Here is a 12,574-nt window from a genome sequence, read left to right on the forward strand (position 1 = left end):
GGCGATGTAGTAGGGGATGGCGACTAAGCTGGGTAGTCCTAACCGGGCCATTTCAGGACCACCCGTCGATGGGAAGCTTGGGCTGAAGCAGTGTATTGCTTTCCTAGAGGGGCCCGTTAGCGTCCAATGCAACCTCTGGGCCCGCTCAATTGCCAGGATCCCTCTTTCCTCAGACAAGGGAAAGACACACAGCTCGGCGTGGGGGCCAACATCTCCAGGGAAAGGGGGCCGAAATCTCTCACAGGAGCTCCCGTGTTTTCAATGACGAGCGTAATGAAGCATTGTCTTGGTGGAGCACACAATTTTGTTCACGCCACAGTTCTGGACGTTTTCGCTCAACGTCCTCCCTCATGCGACTCAAAATTGTGCACTACAGTAGTTCAGAGTTGAAGGAAACGACAAAAATGCAATAGTTTCCGCCGTGCTGCTTCTGGATAGAAGTCAAAACGTGCGTTCCACCCAAAACACGTTGTTCGGCTGATTGATCCATCGCCATAGGCCTGCTGAACCATCCAAAACGCCTCCGTCGCAGATTTCTTAAGTATGACACGAAACTTGACGTTTGTTCTCCCATTCAGCACCTCGCAATAAAGTTGTTGACGTGTAGTCAAGTAGAAAGTGAAGTTCAGGAATGATTTTCTTGGGTACCCTGCAGTAAACGCTGTCAAAAAGTGTTGCATCTTATCTTGAAGGTACGCAACATGGTCGCGTGGCAGTTCATCAGCAAACACCAAATTCACCACACTTCTCACTTTGAGGTAAATTTCCCAGTGCTCAATAATGTCTCCAAATATGATAGCAAATTAATAAGAGAAACGCCAATTTTGAGATGCAGTGCCTTTACATGCTGCTTCACCTGACACGTATCCTCTTGTTAGCGGCTTTGGCGTGTTGCTCCCGGTCATGTAGCCCATAGTCAAAAGCAGCTACTGTGTCGAAGCCTGAGTAGTTCGTGACATTGTCGCCGATAAATCCACTCAGAACCTGTTGAAGCACATGACGAATGGCTACCTCAACAACATCGTGCATCACGTCGGGAGATAGCTGCAGCGTAACATCAAAGTGCGTCACGTCCAGCAGTGTTGACGGTTCTTAAACCACATGGGCTCTACCAGAGGCGGGGAGATTTCATTTTCCCGGGGGGGGGGGGGAGGGCAAGGGCGCACCGCGAAGTAAGTACTCTGGCGGAGGGGAGGGGGGCATATGTTTATTAAGGAAAAAAAAGGAAAGGTAAGTCAGATGGATGTCGGCTTGTTATTCAAAAAAAAAGTGAAAGGGGGAAGACAAAAAAGGCAAAGGAAAAAAGAAGGAAAGAAAAGGAAAAGAAAAATGAAGAACACAAAACTAAAGCTGAAGAATCACACACTCTGGCGGGATCCTATGATGTATGCAGAACTGGTATAGAAATAAGACAAGATAATAAAAAAAACGCATATTGACGCCTGAAAAGGTCCCGCACCGAGAGGCTTACACAGAATTTTCTTAACCTTACTCCACAACCTTGGTTCCCCAAGTTTCTAGTCATTCAATCAAATGAAGACGGAAAATCACTGACGAACATCTCTCCTTTGGCTGTAGCCAAGGAACTGAAAAAAGTCATCGGCAAATCATATAAAGCAAAAAAAAATAACGCTGAGGTCATTTAAAGTCAGCATCAAAGCACTGCATTGCAAACATTGAAGAACATTGGCGATGTACTCGTACATGTTACAACACATCGTACATTGAATATAACGAAGGGCTTGATCTCAGAGGACGAGCCTCCCGAATGCACAGAGCCTGAGATTGAATATGGTTTGAGCGATCAGGGTGTAGTATGCGCAGAAAGGATCATGATGAGGAGAGACGGCAAGGACATTGCAGCCAAGCACATTATTCTGTACTTCAACTTACACACGATACCCTCCAACGTAAAGGCAGGTTACCTGAGCTGTAATGTTAGGCCCTATGTTCCAAATCCGAGATGTTGCTTCAAATGCCAGCGTTTTGCGCACAGCTCACTTGCATGTCGCGGACATCTGACATGTCCAAAGTGATCTGGCAAAGACCATTCAGGAGAGCCCTGGAGCAATGAATACTGTTGTGGTAACTGCCCCAGTATACTCAAGATCATGCCCAGGCTGAAAAGATGAAAAAGACGTGATCAAAATCAAAACACAGCCGAATATTTCCTACAGAGCTGCTAAACGCAACACGAATTTCAAAAGAAAGGCAGTTTCTCCGAAGTGGTGCGCAGGGGAGTGGCACCACAGAGGAAATCCGTGGAGACTCAAACCTGCTCGCAGGCTATTGAGCCTCTACACCACACTCCCTAAGAGGAAGCAGGGGACACTCAGGTGTCTCCTGCTGCGACGGAGGTCCCCCGTCCAACTGGCCAAAAAGAAGCAGCCATGGCTTTTTCTAAAGCCGATGGGCTGCGGTCGATTTAGGACGGAGGCGTGACAGCCCCCTTCAAAACATGCAGGTTGATGATGACAACAGAATCTGGCAAAAGTCTAGAACTGTCTAAAGTCTGTCGCAAAAGATAAATACTCAGCATGGTGCAAGGATATCGATGGCTTTGATCGGTTTTACGTGATTGTCATTAATGTCCCTACTTTTGCTGTTCCTTAGTCCTAAAAATGATTTTACACCTTCCGCCGTTGTGGTTGGCATTAGAAAAATTGAATCTCTGTTTATAGCGATGTATCGACAAGGGGGTTTTGAGGTCCAAAAGGTTACCTGTTCGTACGAAGTGGACGTTAAATGCATTGGTAAGAGAGTGGCACCAGTTAGGACTCTCCCACCAAGTGAAAGTTGCTTGACTGTGTTTCGTGAACTGAAGAAGCACACTGAATGCGCTGCAAGGTACAGAGACAAGGACGGGAAACTCCAGCCACCCAAAGATATCCAGTCCCAGTTGGACTTCTCTGGTTGCGCAACAGAACGAGATGCCTTGACGAAAGCAGAAATAATTTTTGCATTGTCTACTATTTCCAGGTCAGTTCCTTTCACACTGGGACACACTTCAACAGCAGTTTTCCAGTGCAAGTTCCCGGACAGCAAAATCGCTAAGGGTTGCAGGTGCGGTAGGACGAAGTTGTCCCGCATTGTGACTGACGGACTAGGTCCGTAGTTCTATCTCAGGTGGTAGACGGACTGTGTCATCCAGGCGTGTTTTTCTCAATACTAGTAGATGAAACCCCTCAGCCTGAACAAAGGGCCCAGCAGCTAGATATACTCGTGAGGCACCGCTCTGACAGGCAGCAAGAGGTCGTCACTGCCACCTGCAGTCATTCACCCTTGGACGTGCTACTGCAGGTATAATTGTGGACTGCCTAGACGATGCTGTGGCAAAACTACCGAAGCAGGGATTCATTTGTTCTTAGTGATCGGCCAAATGTAATGAAGAGTGTCAAGAACAAACTCCAGGACTCCGTGCCATCAACTTTGGTAGATGTTGGTAACTCCAACCTGCACAAGGTACACAATGGTTTCGCAAGGGGCTTAGATGCATTTGGATCGGACATCGAGGAGTTTGTCAGGAACATCTACTGCTACCTCAAAACTAGGGCTGCCCGTTCTGAATCATTTAAGGGACATCAGGATGCACTTGGAATTGCGTCTCATGCATTCCTGAGGCATGTTTCCCTTCAAGGTTTACCCTTCAAGAGTCACTAAGTCGTGTGGAAGAGCAGTTAGAAGCTCTTCAGGCGTACTTCAGTCAGCAGGATGCTACGGGACAGCGGACAGGTACACAGAGCATGCATGACATGTTTCTGCCATATTTTCGGGAAGGACCTCTATGCAAGGATATTATTCTTGAAGAACTGCGTGGAACTCTTCTGCGGCTTTCAAAAACTGTAATTAGCGATTCTCTTTGGAGCTGAACAAAGAGTTAAAGCAGGTCGTACAAGCTATGGGTTTCACATCTTCATCGCGCAGCAGTGCGCACATAGTATGTGTACGATTGACTAAATATGGCAGCTGTTTCAATAAAAGTTATTATTTTAGGGGGTGTTCTATTTCGTGTCATCAATAGGATTCCAAAGTAGATTTTGACAAGCAGCCAGGAGTCTTTTTCTGCAGCCCGTCGCATTGGTGAGAAGTTGAGAGTTGAATGAACTGTTACGTTTGAGCTGCTCCAGGTCTGCTCGAAGCCGTAATATTTGCTCCAAAAGTGCTCCAAAAAGTAGTTTGTCCTGCTCGAAAAATTGCACCAAATCTGAATTTCGCTAGATCACCTTTGAAAGTGTCAAATAGGACCACCAAGTAGAGAAAATGCACAAGGGCGTCCGTAGGTGATGCTTTGAATAGCTTATGATTAGATTTACGCAACATACGGTCATTAGGAGTGAATCCTTACTGCTTTTAGATTCCTTTAGTAAAGCAAAAATTAGGCTCCTGAAATTACAGAATTGGAACATATCTACACAGCTGCAGTTGCGTACAGTTTTAGTACTTTCTTTTCTTAGTTCTTCTCTTCTTTTTTTTTAGTAATTTCTCATTTCATTCTAGCGTGTCGCATACGGAGTCAAATATATTAAGCATTGGGGACAAAGTTTGTGAACCCTTGCTGCAAGATAATCAAGAAAGAAAATACCCCAAACACTGTGTACAAGTGCAATGTCTTTCACTATGAGATGCAATTGCTTGGTCGCTCCGGGGTCTTTGTTTCTGTTTGTCCTGTACATTACCCACCTCATTCACCTGAACTGTAATGAATTTGTTGAGCATCTATTGTCGAACCTATATGTTGAGCACATTTATGAAAGCACACACACGATTGCCAACCCCAGTGCATATAATCAATAATTTATTACAAGCTTACAATAGCAGGTCAATATAGGTTTCTGACATACATCCAGGTCTGATTTTACCAAAAAATAGAATGGACGACACGGAAAGACTAAAAACCAGCAACGACATTTGCTTCACGCAAGACAGAGGAACATACACACAGAGACGTAGAAATAATTTCCCACGTATGTGGTGTATACGTTCGCCTGTTTTGCATGAAGTAAATGTAGTTATTCGTTTTGAGTGCTTAATGTGTTGTCTGTCCTCTTTTTTGCACGAACACAGGCTTTTTTTATGGTATGGAATCACTTCACCAGCTCGCCTATATTTATGCTATTTGATCTATAGAATGCAAACACAGCATGCATATAATCAAGAACAAAATTTAGTGGAAACGAAAAGGACGTTAGGAGTAGCAGCACACTCCTACCCTTTAAGCCGTACAAGGTTCCTGAATATTCACTGCAGAAGCAGCACAGTTCACAAATGAATCATGTGTTCTAGTTCTTGGGGTTGGTGACACAGCAGGGTATACCCGTACATAGCCATTTACCTTGGAAAATTTCTGTTGGAAAGACAGTCAAGTTTCTTACAATCGCAATCGTACAAAGGCAAAGACTCACCGTGTGTGAACCTGGGCTTGCTGTTAAGTCTTCTTCGTTCGGTGTGTCGCCAGTTTCGCAACATGCATCTGCACTGCCCTCTTCAGAAACGTCGCGTGGGGTTTCGCTGTCGGTGTCACTTGAATCGACTGAAGCTTTCTTCGCTGAAGCTTTCTTCGACTGAAGCTTTCGCTTCGCGTGCCTGATCCGTGTCGTGCGTGAATTCGGAACAGTGTCATCAAACATACAGTGCCGGTACCTTTTCGGCGTGGTATGTTTCTCTTGTGCGTTAAGGTAGTGCTGATCGTCGAGACTTCACACCGTCACAGTAAACACAATATTGTCGAAGTCAGCGTGCGTAATAAAAGTGAAAAGCTCCACTATGCCACACACATTGTACCAAGCATTGTATACATTGGTGTTTGGGTATCATAAATCTGAAGCAGACCCGGGCCTGGGGAAACCTGTACACCCATCGCCGACAAGAAATGTCACTTGCTGACTGCACTACAGGACTTTGCAACATCTATCAAAAATAGGCCTAAAAGGTGGAGCGAAACTGTGGAAGGAAGTAAAATTATACATAAAATGATTTCATCGAGCATCATCCAGGCCACTCCACGCCAAGCCAACGCCAAGCCGGCGAGCGACCAAGCCAACGCAAACTCAAGAGCGTGACGACCGTAACCACCGTGACCCTGTTTCATTCAGTGCAAATCAGTGGACATCATGATAGCCATAGTTAGTTTGATGTTGTTCGTTTTGGCAGCCCTCCTGGACGAGCGTGCTTGTGTTGCGTCACGTAGTGAAGAATGAGCCATATTCTGGTCAAGTGAACCACAGCCGAAGCTTGGGATGTGTACCCAACAACCAAGGTGAAATGTGTCTGCAATCCCAAGTGGTTTATGAAAGGATTTCCGCTTGAAACCACTTTTGAACCCAGATGTCTAGAACCTTTAGTCCAGATGTAGGCGAGCTCTTTCACCACCATCGCCACTTTTAAACCACTTTGTACGTAAGAGGTTTCAAGTGGACATCATTTTACAAACCACTTGGGATTGTAGAAATTTTTCACCTGGGAAGGTATTGGACCGACATCGCAACTGAGTCCGAAAAAGATCTTTGGCAGGAGGCGGACTAAAATTGGAACGGAAAAGAAACAGTCTTGCAGTACGTGCTTCCACGTTGCCACGGATAGCTTTAGCAAGGATTTTCTGAAGTACTCGTCATGCAATACCTTGTGCATTTGAAATGCATATGTTTCGTGTGGATGCTGTCGCGAAGCACAGTACAATGTGCTGGGGTTGGAAGTGTCGGGGTTTGGCTCCATTGGTTTACTCAGAATCTCGTCCTCGGACGGGAGGAGAGCTCAGCGAGGGGATGTATTTACATGGTTTTGACAGAATATTGCGTAATCTCATGAAGTGCTAGGGGGCCTCCTCCCGCGTGCGTGCGTGCGTGCGTGCGTGCGTGTGTGTGTGTGTGTGTGTGTGTGTGTGTGTGTGTGTGTGTGTGTGTGTGTGTTCGGGTGAGGGGTGGGGACAAATCTCTGGTTTGCACTTACGTTCTAATCGTTTTGAGGAACCGTCCGGTCCCGATCACCCTGCGCAGATAACAGCGTTGAAGAAGGTGAACAAATCCCTAAAAAAAATTGCAGGAGCTTCACTACGTTGTTGGTTCAATTCAGTTCGATTCAGTTTTATTAGTAGTTATGCCATACATAGTATACAGTGGGGGGTCCGTAGCATAGCTAGAGTTCGAGCCTCCCGGAAACAATCTGAATATCATGCGTGGCGACAACATCAGAACAAGTCAGGAGATAGTCACATTATGTCAAGTCACTCTATATAGGAATATACTGTTGTGGGAGCCAAAAGAACGCAAGCTACCACAACGAATGCCGGAAGGAAACTGATTTATTTCGTGGCATGAGCCACCGATGGAAAGCGGGGGCGTGGCTCAAGCTTAGTCACTAAAGGGCCCCCCCGCAGGACTCCGTGAGGAGCGCTCGGCCCAGGAGACGAGTTTCTTCGGAGCGGTGGACGAGAGGGGGGTATGATGGACCGGCGAAGGGGACAGTGCAAGGGCAAAGAAAGGGGAAATGAGGACAGCGGTGGTTCGGTGAAGGCGGGGTTCAGCCTGTCCACGCTTACAGAGTCCCGCTTCCCGTTGACGCTGATCTTGAAGAACTTGTCAGCTCGCTGTAAGACGGGGTGGGGGCCAGAATATGCTTGCTGAAGGGCCTCCGAACAGCGTCTCGCCGTAGGAAAACGTGGGACGCTGTTGAAAGGAGCTGCGGTACAAACGGCTGCCGATATGGACACGCACATGTGGAAGTGGGCCGAAGGTCGTGAAAAAAAAAAAAAAAGCGCTGGAGGTTTTCTAGGTAGGGGGTGTAGGTTCGGAGTGGCACAAGACATCGGTTGGGAGCCGTAGCGCAGTACCGTAGACAAGCTCGGCGGAGCTACAACCGATGTCAGTCTTCAGGGTGGTCCGAATGCCGAGCAGGAGGACAGGAAGCAGTGATGCCCAGCGGGTCGGATTTTCGTGCGCCATGAGGGCGGCTTTCAGCTGTCGATGGAACCTTTCTACCAGGCCGTTTGATGAGGGATGGTATGATGTTGTGCGAATGTGTGTCGTTCCCAAAAGGTCGAGAAAGGCGGCGAAAAGTCTGGCCTCAAATTGAGGGCCCCGGTCAGTGGTGACACGTGAGGGCACTCCAAACCGTGCAACCCAGGTGGAGAAGAAGGCGTCTGCCACGGTGGGTGCTGTGGAATCAGGGATGGGTACGGCTTCCGGTCAGCGGGTAAAACGGTCGACGGCTATCAAAATGTACCGGTTGCCGGAAGATGGCGGTTATGGGCCTACAAGGTCGACGTGGACGTGATCGAAACGTGCGTCAGGGAGAGCAAAGCGGCCGAGAGGGGCGGACGTATAGCGGGAGATCTTGGAACGCTGCCAGGAGGAACAGGAACCAACCCAAGCGCGAATATCAGCGTTCATCTTGGGCCACATGGAGCGGGATCCAACAAGGCGTTGTGTGCCTCGTATTCCTGGATGGGAGAGTCCGTGGTGAAGGTCAAAAAGCGCTCGACGGTAAGGCTGAGGGACATAGGGCCTGGGAGGAACTGTGGTTGTGTCACAGCAAAGGCGGAGGTCGGAGCCGGGAACGTGAAGGTCTTCAAGATGAAGGGAGGTGGGCGATCGGCGTAAGGTCGGGTCGGGTAAGGGTAGGGTCGGGATCGCTGAGCTGAGCACGCGGTAGAGCTTCAGGAGAGAGGGGTTCGACTGCAGCAATGCGACTAAGGCCGTCGGCACACCAGTTGGCCGATGCGGAGACATGCTCAACGCGAGTAGTGAATTCTGCTAGGAAAGTTAGATGCCGAATCTCACGAGGGGAGTACTTGCTGTTGGCCGAGCGAAAAGCGTATGTTAAGGGCTTGTGATCGGTGAGTATGGTGAATTCTCTGCCGTCCAAAAAGTAGCGGAAATGCTTGACGGAGAGGTACGCAGCAAGGAGTTCTCGGCAAAAGGTGCTATAGGGTGCTTCCGTTGGCTTGCGGGCCTTGGAAAAGAACGCCAGAGGATGCCAAGTGTCACTGGACTTCTGCTGCAGCACTGCTCCGACTGCGGTAGAGGAGGCATCGACCATCAGAACTGTTGGTGCATTTGGGCTCGTGTGGTGCAACAGAGTGGCGGAAGAAAGCAGCGACTTGATGGCACTGAAGGCGTCGGAAGCGGCATCCGACCAAACCAGGGAATATGCGCGACTGGCAGGACCGGAGCCGGTCACATGTTGGTTGCTGCCTCGACGTGATGTTTCAGATTGGTGCAGGAGCGCTTCGAGCGGACGTAGAGTGCGGGCACATTGGTGTAGAAACCGCTTGTAGAAATTCACGTGACCTAAAAAACGGCGCAACTGGCGAACAGACTGGGGCTGTGGGAAGTTCACGATGGCAGCGACTTTTTGCAGGAGCAGTGCGATGCCCTCCGAGGACATGTGATGACCAAGAAATTCCAGCGACTGCGCTCCGAATTCGCATTTCGCAATATTAATGACGATTCCATGGTCGGCAAGGCGAGAGAAGATGAGCTGAAGATGTTCGGGGTGCTGTTCAAGGCTCTCGCTTGCGACAAGGATGTCATCAATATATGCGAAGACGAAGGGCAAGTCCCGAGTGACGGTGTCGATGAAGCACTGGAAAGTCTGTGCCGCATTCCGGAGCCCAAAAGCCATGCGAATGAATTCAAAAAGCCCAAATGGGGTGGTGATTGCGGTCTTCGGGATGTCACATGGCGCTACAGGGATCTGATGATAGGCTTTAGTTACGTGGATTTTTGAGAACATCTTCATGATGTGCAGGTTAGCAGTAAAATCTTGGAGTCGAGGTAATGGGTAGCGGTCGGGCTTGGTGACCAGGTTGAGGCCGCGGTAGTCCCCGCACGGCCTCCAGTCTCCCGTCTTTTTAGGCACCATGTGGAGCGCTGAAGACCAACTGGCGGAGGATGGACGGGCGATACCGATGTCCAACATGTGCTGTAACTCCGGTTTGGCTATCTCCAGTTTCTCAGGTGATAGCTGGCGAGAACAGGAGAAAACCGGTGGGCCTGTGGTTTCGATGAAGTGAACAACATCGTGCTTGACCGATTTCGTCCAGTCAGGAGGTTGTGTGAGTGTGGGGAACTGGCGCAGGAGCTCTGAGATTGGCAACGAAGTTGGGAAGGGAAGTTCCACTGACGCCAGCAAGGTGGGGAGCGGCAGGGATCGCGTGGGCCGGTAGCCGGGTCTGGGTATCAACCAGAAGACATCTAGGGAGATGGCGAAATGGTGCAAAAATCTGCTCCGAGGATAGCGTGAGAGACGGCGACAACGCGAAACACCCAAGGAAACACTTTTCGCAGGTCAAGATTAAGGGTGAGCAGCTTTTCATGGTAGACTGGTATGACGCTGTTGTTCACAGCCATAAGGTGATAGACTGTGTTTCCGCGCCGGTCGCTGGATGAGGCAGCTAGAACGCTGACGGCAGCTCCAGTGTCCACGAGGAAATGAGTCTTGCTGGAGCGGTCCACAACAAAGAAAAGGCGTGTGTGTGTGGCGGGAGAAGGGAAAGCGGTGGTCGCTGTCATCGGTTCCCGGGAGCGTTTCCCGACTAACCACAGGGATGCGTGCATCGCATGGCGGCCTGACCGAAGCGTTCGTGGTACCAGCAGGGTGGTGGGTTCTGGTTATCAGCTGAAGAAACGCTGCGGTGGGAGTAACGTCGTGGGGAACGGCGGAATCTTCTGAATCGGCCAGAACGACTTGGGGAGCGGCAGTGGTTGTCACGGAACTGGAGCGCGGCGACTGTGTCGGAAAGGCGGTGAATGTCCGCGCGCATAGACGAAAGCTCCTCGGCGTAGTGGACGGGGCCGTTGAAACCTGTGACTGGCAGCGGGGATTGGAAAGGCGACACGACTCGGAAACTGCTACAATGGGAGGGCTCGGGTTTGCTACTTCCGTCACCTTGTCAGCCAGTTGTGCGAGCTGGGCCAGAGGTAAGGCACTGGCCGTAGCGAGGATTATTTGCACTGAGGATGGGAGCCTCGACAGAAACAGTTCGCGAAGCAGATCGTCGTCAAGAGAAGCAGCTCTGTTGGCCAGTAGGACTTGCATGGCGCGGAATAGCTGGGAGGGTCTTCGGTTCCCCAGTTCTTCGGAGTGCAAAAGCTGTTGGAGGCGCGTTCGCTCAGGATTGAGCTCTTCAGATGGTCGTAGGGATTCTGCGCCGGATGGTTGGCAATGATGTCGGCGACATCCATGGCGATCTCAGGGGGAAGGGAGGCGAGGAGATGACGGTACGTGGTTATCTGTTATGCTATACCAGCAAGGATAAATTGTGCCTCGACTTGCTGAAACCAGATGAACGGGCTGCGAGACCAAAACGGTGGTAAGCGTATGCCCACATGAGCCACGCCCGGTTGAAGAGGGGTTCTAGCCGGGGTCTGTGGGGAAGGCTCGTCTCCAGAGTGCATTGTTGAAGGGCGAAGCTACGTTCAAGTCACCAGAATTGTGGGAGCCAAAAGAACGCAGGCTACCACAACGAATGCCGCAAGGAAACTGATTTATTTCGTGGCATGAGCACCGATGGAAAGCGGGGGCGTGGCGCGAGCTGAGTCATCGTCGTCCACTACACTGTCACGGTAAGGGAGAAAGCACAAGAGGGAAAAAGAAAGAAAAACAAACAAACGAAATAAATAAACATAAGAAACAAAAACAACTGAGAATCAGCAAAATTGTGGCGCTTATGAAGGTGAACAGCGTAAGCGCAAATGCCCATGGGAGAAACAAGACAAATAGGTGAAAAAGCTAATGTGTATGAAAATAAGGAGCTAATTCATGAGGTAGTTCCTTAAGACGATCCGAAAGCGATGGAATGAACATACAGACTGTAGATAAGCAGGCAAGGCGTTCCACAGTTTGGCAGCCACGAAGATGAATGTTTGCTTCCCGTAGTTGGTTGTTGTACGTGGCACGAGATAATTACCGAAGCGAGGTGATCTAGATAGAATGACTACTGGAAGACACCGATTGTCGAAGAGACGGAATGAAACAGCTGTATGAGTGGCAAAATACGGAGTGATATGAAGAGATGGCGACAGCTGCATATTGTGGGAGTGAATGTAATGATGCGAATAGCTGTTCTTTGTAAGCGGTTTAGAGACGAAAGATGAGAGATATATGTGGATCCCTATGATGTGATGCAGTAAGACAGGTGGGAATGTATGAAAGCGTAATATAATGTCACAAGAATATAAAGTGGAAAAAAATCTGACCTTGGATAGCGCATGGAGGCCGAAAGCAACGCGACGACATATGTTTGAGATGTGTGATGTAAACTTCAAATGGGTATCTAATGCTACTCCCAGGAACGTAGGTGAGAGAGAGAAAAAGAGCGTAGCTGAGGGCTATGAAAGAGAATGAATTAAGTTTTTTTTTATTAGTAGTAGTTAGTTTGTTGGTGCTGCGCCAGTCAACAACATTAATAAGGTCCTCATTTAGTTTAGCCTTTAGTTAGTTAATGTCATTTTCAGGTAAGAAGATGGTGGTATCATCACCGTACATGATGCATTGTGAGTGAATGGTGGAGCTAGGTAAGTAATTGACATATAGTAAAAACAGCAATGAATCTAGAATAGAGCCCTGGGGAACACCT

Source organism: Ornithodoros turicata, chromosome 3 (assembly GCF_037126465.1).
Source record: "Ornithodoros turicata isolate Travis chromosome 3, ASM3712646v1, whole genome shotgun sequence".
In the NCBI taxonomy this organism is placed as follows: domain Eukaryota; kingdom Metazoa; phylum Arthropoda; class Arachnida; order Ixodida; family Argasidae; genus Ornithodoros; species Ornithodoros turicata.